A 14158-nucleotide genomic window follows, 5' to 3' on the forward strand; every position below is an offset into this window, starting at 1 on the left:
CTCTGCCACCTGTACCATAGGGAAAGGAGGTAAAAATAAACAAGTTTATTTGAGTCCAAGGCCTAACTCCCATAGCAATAACTCCCATGAGTTACCTTAGTAGAAGTAAAAATTATAGTGAGGACACCTAGAATATAAAGAGAAATTCCATCTCTGGGTTTCAAGGTAAGCTTTACTGATATGTTAATTTAGCTAAAGAATAATTGGAAAGAATTGAGGCAGAGCAAAAAGGGTCAATCAAAATTGTGTTCAGAAAAGTAACATTTAAGAATTGAGGAGATACCTCAACATTGTAGAGTGCAGGGCAGGGTTAGCATATTCCAAGTTTTGAACTTAATGTCTGGCACCATATGATATATCCCCCAATCTTGCAAGTTATATATAGCCTCAGTGATTCCCTACACCCAAATGGTGGCCCTCATGTCCTCTGAGCACAGCTGGTGAGAACACTGATGAGATATCTACACCATGGCACAGAGCATCCCCGGTAGAGTTCAAAACTCTTCCAGCTACTGTAGGGGCAGCTGTTGGGGCAGGGGAGTGGTGGGGCCGCAGTAATTTTGTATATTAATAACATAAATTTTAATATATGAAACTTCCTAAATTATAATTTAAAAGAAACAAATACATGACTTCATACTTGTAAAAAATTGAAGGAATGTTTTTGTAGAAAGCACATGTGAAATAGTGAAAATTAAGGTAGAACAGAATAATGAAGATCACTGTATCACTGTTGTCCCGTTCTCATCGATTCGCTCAAGCAGGCACCAGTAACATCTCCATTCATCCCTGTCACATTCAGGGTCAGGGGAATGAGGTCCATTATTGCTACTGTTTTTGGCATATCTAATATGCCACTGGTAGCTTGCCAGTCTCTGCCGCTCGAGATTCTGCATTGCTCTCTTCCGGGAGCTTTGGTTTATAGTCTGTGATCTTGGCTGTTGATAAGATTACATGGCGCCAGGGCAGTTTGTGAGTTGACTGCCAAGCTGCTGGAAAACTGGGAATCTGGGTGGAGAAGGCCCAGTCCTGATCCAAGCAGGCTTAGAGATCTCAGCCACAGATCCCGCATACCTTAAGATGTATTGGAGAATTATGGGAGTGAATTGGGGAAAGTACAATATGTGCAACTCAAGTCCTAAAACGGTGAAATACATTTTTCTTGACTTAGAAAGGTGGCTTATGTAAAAGTATCCCAGTGTGTATGAATGTAAGTATTTAATGCTTGTATTTATATCAAGACCTAGATTGTATACAAGAGAAGCCATATTTCTGCCTACCTTTAAATAAGAACAGCCAAAGAAAATATGGTACAAAACACATATGCATCAACATTCATATACAGAAGAATTTTAAAAAAACAATGATCTAATTAGACCTGAAATGACAGGAGTAAAGTACTTTAATTTGAAATTATCTAATGATTGAGATCAGACAAGTTATTTTTGGTGTTTATTAAATTTTGCTTCTGTAGGCATCAATGACAGTACATATTTGAAATGATTTGAAAGTTGAAGTAGTTTTTATGATTGCAATTCAAAATGCATTTTTCATTGTTTCAGATGATGGTGCCTGTCAATTAGCTGAACAACTGCGGTGAGTTGTTTTTTACTTTTCTCAAATCTGCACACAATATTTTCTTTTGTGACATTCCAAAGTACTTACATTTCATATAAAACATATCAAAATGTGAACAGTAAGTAAAATGATCTGAAAGTCAAGTATGTTCTAAAGTAGGCTGTTTTTTTTTGTTTTTGATAAAGTGTAACACTCTCTCTTTTCTAAACTGAATCGCCATTGGAAATCACAAAGTTTGCAACACTGATGTACAAAGTCTAGAATGGCTACAGCTTTCCATTTCATAAAACCACCTGCTGAAAATACCCAACTGTTCATGTCACTGAAAGAACAAATTGTTTGTAAAGAAATATTTTTAAGTAATTTAAAGTTATGTGGAAGTTTGATAAGAAGCAACAGATGTTTCATATGTTTCTATGTTTTCTTCCCTCATTCTGTGGAGGAGTTAATGATCACAAACATGTTGCACATATAGATTGATTTTCATTTTCCTGATTTTATGGGTGAATGAACTGGAAGCAGAAGTTGGGAATTGTCTCTTCTATCTTTGTAATGAACAAACTCTTGCTCATTTTGTGAATTTCTACTGGTAACTACTCTATGTGAGAAAAAAGAAATATAGTATTAGATATAGAAAATGATCAGATATATGTTGCAATGCCATTGGGTTCTGGAGGGAGAGTAGGAGACAGAGAGAGGGGGGGAGTTTTCTTTTCAAATCAATTAGGTGTTTTTGGATTCTTCCTTTTTAAATTATATTTAAGAATTTAGTTTGTAGTCAGATTATATCAATAGAGATGTTTGTTTTCAAATATATTTGACTTATTCACGCTTTTAATCAAAATCTTACAATGAGTTAGAGAAAAAAATTCTTGTTTGCTACTGTTTCAGTATTTACTAGGAATATTTTGTGGTGTTTATTGTTGGTAGTCCAATACCTAACATTGATTAGCATAGATAATTATTTTTGTTTTCTCATATTTTATAAGAATAAAAAATAATTTATGTGTCTCATGTAATAGGCTTGGGGTTTATGATTATTTGTTAAAAAATAAAATGAATAAGTGTATTTTGTATCAATCTAATTTATCTTTGGATAAGCCAATATCACTTTTTATCATAGTCTTCTATGATAAAAGTATCTAAGAATAAATCTAAGTTATGTGGGGTTTTTTTGCAGTATTAAACTGGAATTTACATATAATCTTTTCAATTTGTCATATTCTGTATCAGGCTCTGTAAAATATTATTCATTTTACATCCTTGAGAATATATCAGTTTATAACATATTAAAAGAAAGGATAACTGTTTTTGTTTTTGCATAAACCTCAGTAAGGAAACTCTGTGACTTTGTATAGCATTCCGTACTTACCCTTCTGCCAAACTTCAGGGAAAAATCAAAGATGGCCCAAAGTGGCAGGTAGATAAGAGAAGAGTAAGAAGTCTGGTGATATAAACAGTTCAGTAATATTTTGGATTAGAAAAGGTAATGGGTAGTTGTACACTATGCTGTATGATCAAACTTTTGAGAGGAAAATAAAAACTAGTAAATTTAATGTACATTGCATTCGTGCCTCCCACATTATAATATAATTAAAAATCACCTGGATTTTTATAGTTAAAAAATTCTAATTCAATAATTCCTCTGTTTCAATGCAAGAGTTTCCATAAGCTCACATTTCTACAAGGTCCAAGAATCCAGCAAAACTGCTGGACCAAGAATCATACAGTAAATATAAGACACTGTAAAAATGATTATCTCCTTTTGTGTTCTGCTCATGGAATTTCAGTCAAGACATTAACTTTTAAACATTTGATTTGGATTGGATTTTTAGTGCCCTTATTTCAACACATAAAGACCAATCTTAATATAAGAGCAAAAATGTTTCAGTATAGACACACATACACAAAGAACTAAGTGTGTTCTTTGCTAGCTCTTGCAGTCTGTTATTTTCCATAACTGTTAATCAGTGTAAACTTTGAAGGATCAAAAAATGTCAATTTCTGTGAGTCTAATACTTTTCATTTGTTTGCCATGCACAATTTTACAAAGAAATAAAAAATATTGCATGTTTCTTTTGATATTACAACCTATTCAAAGACAATCATCATCATCAATCTGTCAAATAATAAAAAGAAACAGTGATCTAGGGTTTAGAAAGTGCTTGCTATAATGTACGTAGACATTGTTGACAGTGCTATGCTTGAAAGTGTGTGACAGATGCCATTAAAATGTAGTAACATGTTACTGGCTTTGTATCATGTACCTATTGACATTCTAATTGCTTTCTAGTTTAATTTTTAAGTATGCAGATTAGGAAGAAGATGAATGGAAGTCAGCCTAGAAATACTGACGTATTTCAGTAATGGTGAACAATGAAATCAGGAGATCCTACATAGGGACATGAGGAAATATGCCTTTCTGGAATCCAGAATATCTTAAGAACCTGGAAAAAGTCAGAGCAGTGGATGTTCAAAAACTAGTCTGATATTCTGTTGCAATCAATTTGTCTACATCGTATTTGGAAATTTCATGTAGTAATCACCTGTAAAGTTAAGGAAAACAATACAATTTGAGCCCCACCCAGAAAAAAAATTAACTTTTAATTTCTTGGGTGGAACCTGGCACATAAATACTTCAACTCCCTGGAAGGAATGTGAGTTGGCAACAAGTCCCTGAAGTAGGACCTGAGATTTGTAGCTCCTTGAAATAATACTTAAGTCACAGGACATAACCCTATCCAATTAGTCTCCCAGAGAGTTCTGGGAGGATAAATTTGACTTAATAGTTTTCTTCTCTGTAAAGGCTTATGTGGCTGTTTCAGTTTTCTTTCATGTGATCTTTCTTTCTGAAAATAAATCATCCTCAAGAGATACTCCACATGACCTTTGTGTTTTGCAGATTATTAAGACTTTCACGTAGCATGGAGTTTAGTTCCTCGGAGTATTCTGTGTCTCTTATCAGATGCCTGCTAAAGTTTCACTGGTCAAAATATGCCATGAGGCCAAGCCCAGAGTAGGAGAGGACCAACACAATGGCAAAACCTCCTGAAGACTTGGTTCAATTTCCCATAAAATATATGGCTGACACCAAAATCCACATTGCTTTCATTTTATTTATTTATTTATTTATTTATTTATTTATTTATTTATTTATTTATTTATAAGTTTATTTGCTTTGTGGGTCACACCCAGCGGTGCACAGTGGTTACTCCTGGCTCTGCACTCAGGAATTGCCCCTGGTGGTGCTCAGGGGACCATATGGGATGCTGAGAATCGAACCCGCGTCAGTTGCATGCAAGGAAAACACCTTACCCGCTGTGCTATCGCTCCAGCCCCTATGCATTTATTTTGAATAAATAAATATTTGAATATTAGTTTTATTTTGAAAATATTCAAGCAAAATAAGAAGGAAAGGAAAGGAGAGAGAGGGAGAGGTTGAAAGAGAGAGAGGAGAGAGAGAAAGACAGAGACAGCGAGACACAGACAGAGAGAGGCAGACAGAGGGAGAAAGCACAGGAAAGAAACTTTGTAAGTAATGCAATAGGAATGAGGCACTTCATGAGAAATTATAAGTGGGCAATTTGAGAAAGGAGTCTGCCTCCATTCTGCTTTTAATTATTATGTTATATTTCATCCCTGGAGAAATTAAAAGTTACCAGGGAAGGAAACAAGTCAAAATACTACTGAAGTTAAAGAACAAAGAAGCTTAATCTCATCTTGTTTATATTATATGAGCATTTTAAGAATTCAAGAGGAAGCTTATTTTAGAAAATTCAATACTGAGGTGGAAGACATAGGTTATAGACCAAGAATTCAGAGCTTTGGATGAATATTTCCATATTGACAAATTTGTAAATATTTTCCCACTGAATTTTACACTTGCCCTAATACAGGATCTTATTTTGTAAACGTATACATCTGCATACATGTGAATGATAACATGTGAATAATAGTAATGACAATGGTGATGCTCTTTATACTTTTATACCAAATTTATCTTGGTTGAGCCCACAAAATATGCAGAAATGACCTGAGTCTGAAAATTTCAGAATGCAAAACACTCGATGTCACCAGAGAACTATTTGTAAAATAGAAAGACCTCTCAGTAAAAGTTTACAAATATCCTTGGAATTTGAACAGACTTGTACACCAATGCGCTTCTTTATGCATTAGTAAGTTATGCAAAATTTTACTCTTCTGGTCAGCAGTTTTCCCAGTCACTACTGTCCCATGTCACACTCATTGATGGCATAAGGACCTTGAGTACTCAACAAGAATTTCTTTCTTTTTTTAAACTAAAAAAAACTGTACACTTACTGTACACTTACAGAGTTTTATGCTTGTGTTACAGTGCAATTCTTGAGTACCCATCCCTCCACCAGTGCCCATTCTCCTCCACCGATGGCCGCAGGACCACTCCCAACCCCTCATCCTGCCCCCCCCCACCCCATCCCGCTCCTGTGATGGAATGTTCCCTTTTGTTCTCTCTCCTTTTAGGTGTTGTGGTTTGCAATGGAGGTATTGGGTGGCCATCCTGTTCAATCTACAGTCTGCTTTCAACCCACCTCTTCCATCCTGAGCAGATCCTCCACCACACTTTAGTTGATGTTCCCTCCTCTATCTGAGCTGCCTTTTCCCCCAGCTAGTCAACAAGAGTTTCAAATCACTGCTTTCCAGACTCTGTTTGATCTAAACAAAATATATAACTCCAGTACTCTAAATTTCATACTCTTTACAAGTTCTTAATTTTCTCTGTGCTTAACACTACTCCCATCATTAGGGAATAACTGTAGCATTGTCACTCTCATAGCACTATCATCCCATTGCTCATTGATTTGCTGAAGTGGGTACTATTAACGTCTTTATTGTGAACTTGTTGTTACTGTTTTTGGCATATTGAATGTGCCACAGGAAGCTTGCCAGGCTCTGCTATGCAGGCAGGATACTCTCGGTAGTTTGCAGGGCTCTCTGAGAGGGATAAAGGAATTGAACTCGGGTCAACCACATGCAAGGCAAACACCTTGCTTGCTGTGCTATTACTGAAGAAAATTGAATAAACTCAGTATTATCATCATCACTCAACGGTTCTCTTGCTAAACTGAAATTTTCTTTGAATTTGAAATAATTTTCAAAGTAGATGTCACAAATGACCAGAGAGATAGTGCAGCAGATAAGGTTCTTGCATTGCATGCTGCCAACAGGACTTCTGTCCCTGGAATCCCATATGGTCCTTTAACCATAGCAGGAGTGACCTGTGAGCACCAAGCTAAAGATAAGTAATGAGCATTACTGAGTGTGACTCCAAAACCCAAAATGTCCTTTAAAAGATGCCACAAAGGAACACATACCTGTGTAAAAAAACATGCTTTGTTTGTTTTATCTTTGCAGAGAATGGAAGTGTAGTAGTTACTCCTCTTTGTCCTAATTGGAAGTAGAATCCATTTTTTACATTCTCCCTTGGAGTTTATTTATAAGAGTAAGTAAAAAAATGAACCAGGGTCAAAGAGTTTGTTAAATTGCTTGATTGCATACAGTGGATGTTGGTTTGATCCCTGGACCACATATAGCCCCTGGAACACTTTAAGGAGTCAACCTTTAGCATCCCTGTGTATGTCCGAAGAAATTAACAAAAATACTGAGTTCACATCACTGTAAATAGAAAGAAACTAAATGCACTAATATGTCAAGTAGGGATTTCTAAGTTGCACCAACAAAATAATCAGGTGCCTGTACAAATGAGGATTCATATGTACAGAATTCAAATGTTGTGTATGCCTAACAGATAATTGTGCAATCAACCAGGTACCTTTGATTAAAATCATTGTATATGCAAATGTATCATTTGCTGAAGCAGTTATATTTTGGCACATGCATGTATAATTTGTGGTTTTAAATTTAAGATAATTTAATGGCAGAAATAGTCTTGCCTATTTGATCTTATATTTTGCATATTGGTCAAATGTTACTTTTCCTATTTTATTTTCAATCATCATATTATCACTTCATAGGTTATACTGATCTTTGTTTATAGTATATTTAAAATCAGAATTAGTTGCAGATAAATGGCCTTGGTATGCCATACTGAGCTGTATCACTGTATCAACAATGCCAATGGCATAACTGTGATGGAAAGATAGATAAATCTTTTAAAAAATCATGAGTCAGGAGAAATAATGATCTTGAATGCAGCTATCCAGGTTTGATCATTGCCACCACTTTTTGTCCCCTGTGCATTTCCAGGAATAATCCCAGAGCACAGAGCCATTAGTAAGCCTTAAACAATGTTAAGTGTGGCCCAAATTTTTTAAAAAGTAAAAAATTAAAATGGAATAAGAATTATTTTTAACAGATTTTAGTTGTTCCTTTACGTGTTTTAGGAATTATTTTAGAAAAGTTATTAAGTGCATTAGTATGCACATGTTACATACTTCCCTGGACTAATATCTATAATTATAGGTACAAATTCTTTTTTCAGATTATTTTTTTCTCTTATGGCAATTTTAGCCTGGCATATATTTAAAGCTTTATTGTTGGAGATTCTTTTTGAATCATGTCTCTTTATTAACTAAAAATGAGAGCAAGCCTGTAATCATAATGTAAATTTCAATAAATCCTTGGAAGTATTCAGTATTGCCATTCTTTAATATTTGATTGATGCTGAAAACAAAGGTAGCTATACATTCCCTTCTGATTGTAATCATTGGATAAAAACTATATGGATGTGGATGTAAATATAAACATATTTAATAGGAGAGTAGTTGTATAAACATACACAAATATGGATAGTAGGTAACAATTAGTAATATTATGTAGTTATAATTTTAAAAGTATCTCAAAAACTTGCAACATGGACAAGAAATTTTATGCTCACATGTTTAAAGTAAATATTTGTAGAAAGTCATTAACGTATGGGTACCTGGGGAAAAATATGTGTCCTCATTCACTGTCATCCCGTTGCTCATCGATTTGTTCGAGCGGGCACCAGTAACATCTCTCATTGAGAGACTAATTGTTACTGTTTTTGGCATATCCAATAGGCACGGGTAGCTTGCCAGGTTCTGCCACGCGGGCTCGATACTCTTGGTAGCTTGCCGGGCTCTCCGAGAGGGGCGGAGGAATCCAACTCGGGTGGGCCGCTTGAAAGGTGAACGCCCAACTGCTGTGCTATCGCTCCAGCCCAGGACAGAAGTCAGAGACAGAATATGAAAAGCAGCAAGATCATGTAAAGAACTTACAATCAAGTCCCTAAGATTCATAGCACATCTATCAAATGAGAATGGAGGAATAGAGTACAATGAACTGAACATGTCAACAAGAATACTCTATTCAGCTGAATTATCATTTATATTTGAATGCGGGAGACAGCTTCACAGAAAGGCAACAGTTTAGGGACTGAAACCAATTTTCCGATTAGCATTAAAGGAGCTTCTTTTTTTTTTTTTTTGGTTTTTGGGTCACACCCGGCAATGCACATGGGTTAATCCTGGCCCTGCACTCAGGAGTTACCCCTGGCGGTGCTCAGGGGATCATATGGGATGCTGGAAATCGAACCCGGGTCGGCCGCGTGCAAGGCAAACGCCCTACCCGCTGTGCTATTGCTCCAGCCCCTAAAGGAGCTTCTTTAAATGACAAACTTCTCAGCACTTAGCACTGAATATAGCATTCACTCTATGGTCGCCCTCTACTTGATTAAGAAAGATCTGTTTAGGGTGGCAGAGGTAGTACATGGCTAACCCAGTACCCCAGGTTATAGACAGGAGTAAGCCCTGAGGACCCTAGGGTGTGGTCCAAAAGCAGGCATGTGGGAGGGAGGGAAGGACTGAAAGTGGACGGACAGACGGACGGAAGGAAGGGAGAGAGGAAGGAAGGAAGGAAGGAAGGAAGGAAGGAAGGAAGGAAGGAAGGAAGGAAGGAAGGAAGGAAGGAAGGAAGGAAGGAAGGAAGGAAGGAAGGAAGGAAGGAAGGAAGGAAGGAAGGAAGGAAGGAAGGAAGGAAGGAAGGAAGGAAGGAAGGAAGGAAGGAAGGAAGAAGGGAGGGAGGGAGGGAGGAAGGGAAGGAGGGAGGGAGGGAGGAAGGGAGGATTACTACCTTGATAAGAGATTTCAAATGTTTTCAATAATGAATTGAAATGTTTCAGTTATAGTGAATGTTCTAATAGGGTGTTTTTATTTTTACATCCATAGGGATTTTACTACAATCTTATACTTATTAATGAAGATACTTAAGCAGTATTTATTCTACAATATTTTCTAACATAAAGCCAATATTCCTTTCTTAGGATAAAACACAACTTTTAAGCAGATTTTGTCTTAAAATTTTCTTCTCCTTATTCTAACTGGATTTTACATTTATGGGATTTACCTCACATAAATTTTAAAATTTATTAGCAAGGAATTTTAAAAACTTAAATACCTATAAAGAAGACTTACAGTTCTTGAAAAAAAATTAATAAACTGATTTACAATTTTATGAAATTTCAAAAGTTCAGCTCTTTTTTTTATATGTGTATAGTGTCACCACTTCATAGTAAAAACTTAAAAGGATCTAATTTTTAATCACAATATGGAAGAGACGTGTCCTCATTAGCTTATATTAATTTCAAAAATGATCAGTTAGTCTTAACAGGAAAAATTAATTTATTCATAACAAAAATAAGAAATGCTGAGCCCAAATTATTTTTTCAGTAGGAATTCAGTAGAAATTCCCTCAACAAATCTAGCAAACCAACTTAAACTGCTAGGAATAGTCTGTTAGAAAGTATGATAGATTTTACTTTATAACTCTTTTTCCCCCTTTATTTTATATTAACACCTATGAAAGCATTAGACGAGTATTCATTCAAATGCCAACCTTGTCTTCATCCAGGTTGGCTGCTATTTAGATCCTGACATATCCCCAGTCATCTTCAACACTTTCACTCACACTCAAAATCTTTAGTGCCAGAATGTCTTCTGCTATCTCTTAGTATAGTTCTCTTGACACTCAAATCCTTGTAATGCCAAATCTACGGATATTTTTGTAAAACAGATTTTTTTTATTTCTCTATTTAGATGAAAGACATTCCTCGTACATTTGGATTAGGAATCTGAGGCAACCCTTTAATACCCTTAAAACATTTTTGAGTATGTCTAACAGATCACAACATTTTAAAGCTGCGACTATGTATTCTGTTCATTTATTTCTTTTTAAAAAAGAGGGTCTAAATAAAAAATGAACACACATATGCAAATGAAATATATTTGCATTAATTTCTTTGCCGACAAGAGTTTTAATTAGAGGTCTTAATTTTTTTAAGTATTTGTCATTTCAAATATGTTTATCTCCAACTGTCTCCTTTCTCCTTCTTAGATTCCTATTGTATATGCTGCTATAAAATGTTAGTGGACTAAATTTTCTCAGAGAACTGGATCAATCGTAAGATTTATAGCAATGAATGTGGCATATTTGATATGTCAAAAACAGTAACAAGTATCACAATGGAGACATTAATGGTGCCCGCTCGAGCAAATCGATGAGCAACAGGATGACAGTGATACAGTGATCATGCATAGATATTGGGTTGATCTTGGTTCTTAAATTAGGTCAGTAAAGAATCCAGAGCCAATTTAGCAAGCAAAAGTAGAGGTCTATTATGGAAAGGAAAGAACACTCAAAAAAAAAAAAAAACCAACAAATCCAGCATAGAGACTCCATGAACAGGCTACAGGAAAATTCTCATGCTGTGCTAATTAATAGTTTCTAACAACTAAGGAATGGAGTAGTCAAAGTCGCTGGGTGAAAATTTCTAGATATTCTCCTTCCTTGGGCAGTCATTTTCACAATGCAGTGTCTGCCTACCTTTTGATCATACATATTTTTTTCCAGAATTACATAGGCTGGTAAGTCATTAAGCATTATTATGAGCAATAGATTATTTGGTGTGGGGAGGGGGGTGGATTGTGCTTGGATCCTGGTGAGGTCTCCATGTCTTCACCTTTGTTATGATGCACAGATACTACATAAGATATTTGATTAAAATACCTCAAAAACTTTCGTGTTTTCTAGGACATAGAGATGCCACTTTTTTCTTACCCACTCTCCCAAACCTTCAGGTTCTGTATTTTTTTTAAAATTCAGAATATAGACAAAAGTTTTAGTTTGAGCTTTGTTGTTGCCATCCCATAATAGTTATTTCCTCTCTTATAATGGGTATCAGCTCTCTCTGCTGTTCACTCTACCTATCTAAAACCCCACCACCCAGTGTTAAAGGCCTTTGCTGCCACCGTTCATTTCTTTTCCCCCTACAAGTAGCTTCACTCTACAGCCTGTTTTATTTGTTAGAATCTTCTCTATTAAAATATAATGCCACATCTGCAGGGAAATTTGAAGACTTTGCTTCCGCTGCACACATCTTTGCCTCAATATAAGCAGATTAACAGGTCTACAGCACTAAGTGATAAATCTCCTTGTGGTATCTGAACTTTTAAGGTGCCTGCCAGAGGCACTCAGACTTCATACCAGCCACTTAGACAGGATTAGGTAAATCTAGAAGCTGCCCGGAATTGCAAATGTCCATTGGAAGATATCATTGAAATAAAACCTACAGACCCAGGGCCCATTTAAGTCAATTTCATCTTAACTCAGGAAAAGTACACTAGTACTTGCCTCATTTATTAGCTGAAAGTCTAAACTATTTCCGGAGACAGTCTTGAACAGTAAGGCAAAGAAAACTATGTATTTTTTAAAAATCTCTAAGATAGGTGTCCCAGAAGCTAATGGAAACACACTGTAAATACATATATATTTACACACATATGAGATCCCTAGTGGGTAGTCATGGGTTTTGTTTTTTTAATGAGGCTCCATACTTAGACGGGCATAGGGCCATAGAATTGGAATAGAATCCAACACTACCTCTGCCACTTACAGTCTGTTATTCACTCTGGGCTATTAGCTTAATTGTGAGTTTGTGTCTTAAAATGGAAATGGAGATCAGAATTTACATTTACTTAAAAGTTGCTTGGAATCAACAAGTTAATGCACATAAAATGCATAGAAATTGACCTATTCCCTTACCTAACAAACTGACTGTGTGTAAACAAATACACTTACTTATGTGCATACCACATATGCACATAAGTAGATGCATATACACACACCCATAGTTTAGCTATAGTGTAGCTAAAACCTGTGTTAGGTGAAAAGTCCTCATTTAGATAAATAGTATCTTGTTTTAGCCACTTTCCTGAATTTATATTTGAAAGGAAAGGTTTGCTCTAATTACAAACACAGGTTAAGCTTAAAGTAAAGAAGAAAAAAAAAACCTCTAAGCAATTTAAGCTACGTATTGAAGATTGTCTACAACTTCTCTTTTCTCTCATTTATCTCTCTTTGTTCTCATATATTTTATTCTATGGGACTGTGTCTGAAGACTGTTGATCAAAGGGAGAGAAAAAAATCTGTTTCCTAGGAGAAGAACTGTGGAGAATAACTGTTTGACTGAAGCTTCTGGCTGTCTTCACAGAGCTTGTGTATCTAAGTGGGTGAAAATGCCAAACAATTTTAAAGGCTTTCAGATGCTTGTTAAATAAGGACAGAACATGTGGATTCAGTGTTCTTTTTTTTTTATGTCCATATTATTTCTACATCATGGTATTATGTTGGGAGGTCTGTTTGTTCAACCTATTAAAAAGCCATACTCAGGAAATAAAATTATTATCACCCAAATAGTACACGAAGAATAAAGAGTCAACACTTTAGATTTTGAAATAATCTGTCTAGAGTTGATAAGTTGACTGCATGTATGCTAACAAATTGTAAGAGATACAGTATGCAATTTTAAAAAATATTTGAGAGTTTCAGGTTGCATCATTGTTTGAAGGAATTTATCTATTTTATTTCTTGTTTGTTTGGGGTCCATGCTGAGAAGGGATTACTTATAGCTCAGTGCTTGGAGATCTCTACAGACAGTTATCAGAGTGCTGTTAATGAGTCAGAACTTGGGTATTTGCATGAAAACATGTGTTCTTAAGCATCAAGATAGTGTTTTGATCCCTCAAAGGCTTTATTTGTAGTGTTTTGTCTAATATAATATACTTTTCAACAGTTATCAAATGCAGACACCACTGGAAATAATAAAGACTAAAGGGAAACATGAAAAAAAAGTGAGCATAAAAGTCATCATATATTAAAGACCCAGTAGCAGTGATGACCAAGTATTTATTATCTAAGGGGCTAGAGAAAAAACTCAGTAGGCATGAGAGCATGGTTTGCCAAGTCTGGGGTTCAATTGCCAGCACAGTTTAGTTACCCAAGCTCAACCAGAACACTCAGCTCAGAGTAGCCCAGGAGTAGTGCTCGATGTGACCCATTAAACAAATGTAAAAGGTTATGGCTAATAGGTATTATCCCTCTGTTTTTCATCCATAGATACTTTGCACACTTGATTTAGTTTCATCCTTTTCCACATTCCACTTCATCTATCTCTGATATATATCACTTTTACTAAATCACTGGTGAGCCATTGTTGACATTATCTAGATAAGACCAAATACTCTGGAGTTGTACAGACAGGAATTTGAATCTCTGAACTATACTG

At 35.7% G+C, this 14158-nt stretch overlaps 1 protein-coding gene across 7 annotated transcripts in view; it reads left to right on the top strand.

The window, feature by feature from the left end:
• Nucleotides 1-14158, top strand: part of PTPRD (protein tyrosine phosphatase receptor type D) — a 1592809-nt gene that overhangs the window by 548932 nt on the left and 1029719 nt on the right. For all 7 annotated transcript variants that reach the window (XM_055135922.1, XM_055135897.1, XM_055135904.1 and 4 more), the window contains exon 5: nucleotides 1563-1596. The gene's annotated coding sequence lies outside the window, so the exon portion shown is untranslated. The remainder of the gene's footprint in view (nucleotides 1-1562; nucleotides 1597-14158) is intronic.

This window comes from Sorex araneus, chromosome 1 (assembly GCF_027595985.1).
Source record: "Sorex araneus isolate mSorAra2 chromosome 1, mSorAra2.pri, whole genome shotgun sequence".
NCBI classification, from domain to species: Eukaryota; Metazoa; Chordata; class Mammalia; order Eulipotyphla; family Soricidae; genus Sorex; species Sorex araneus.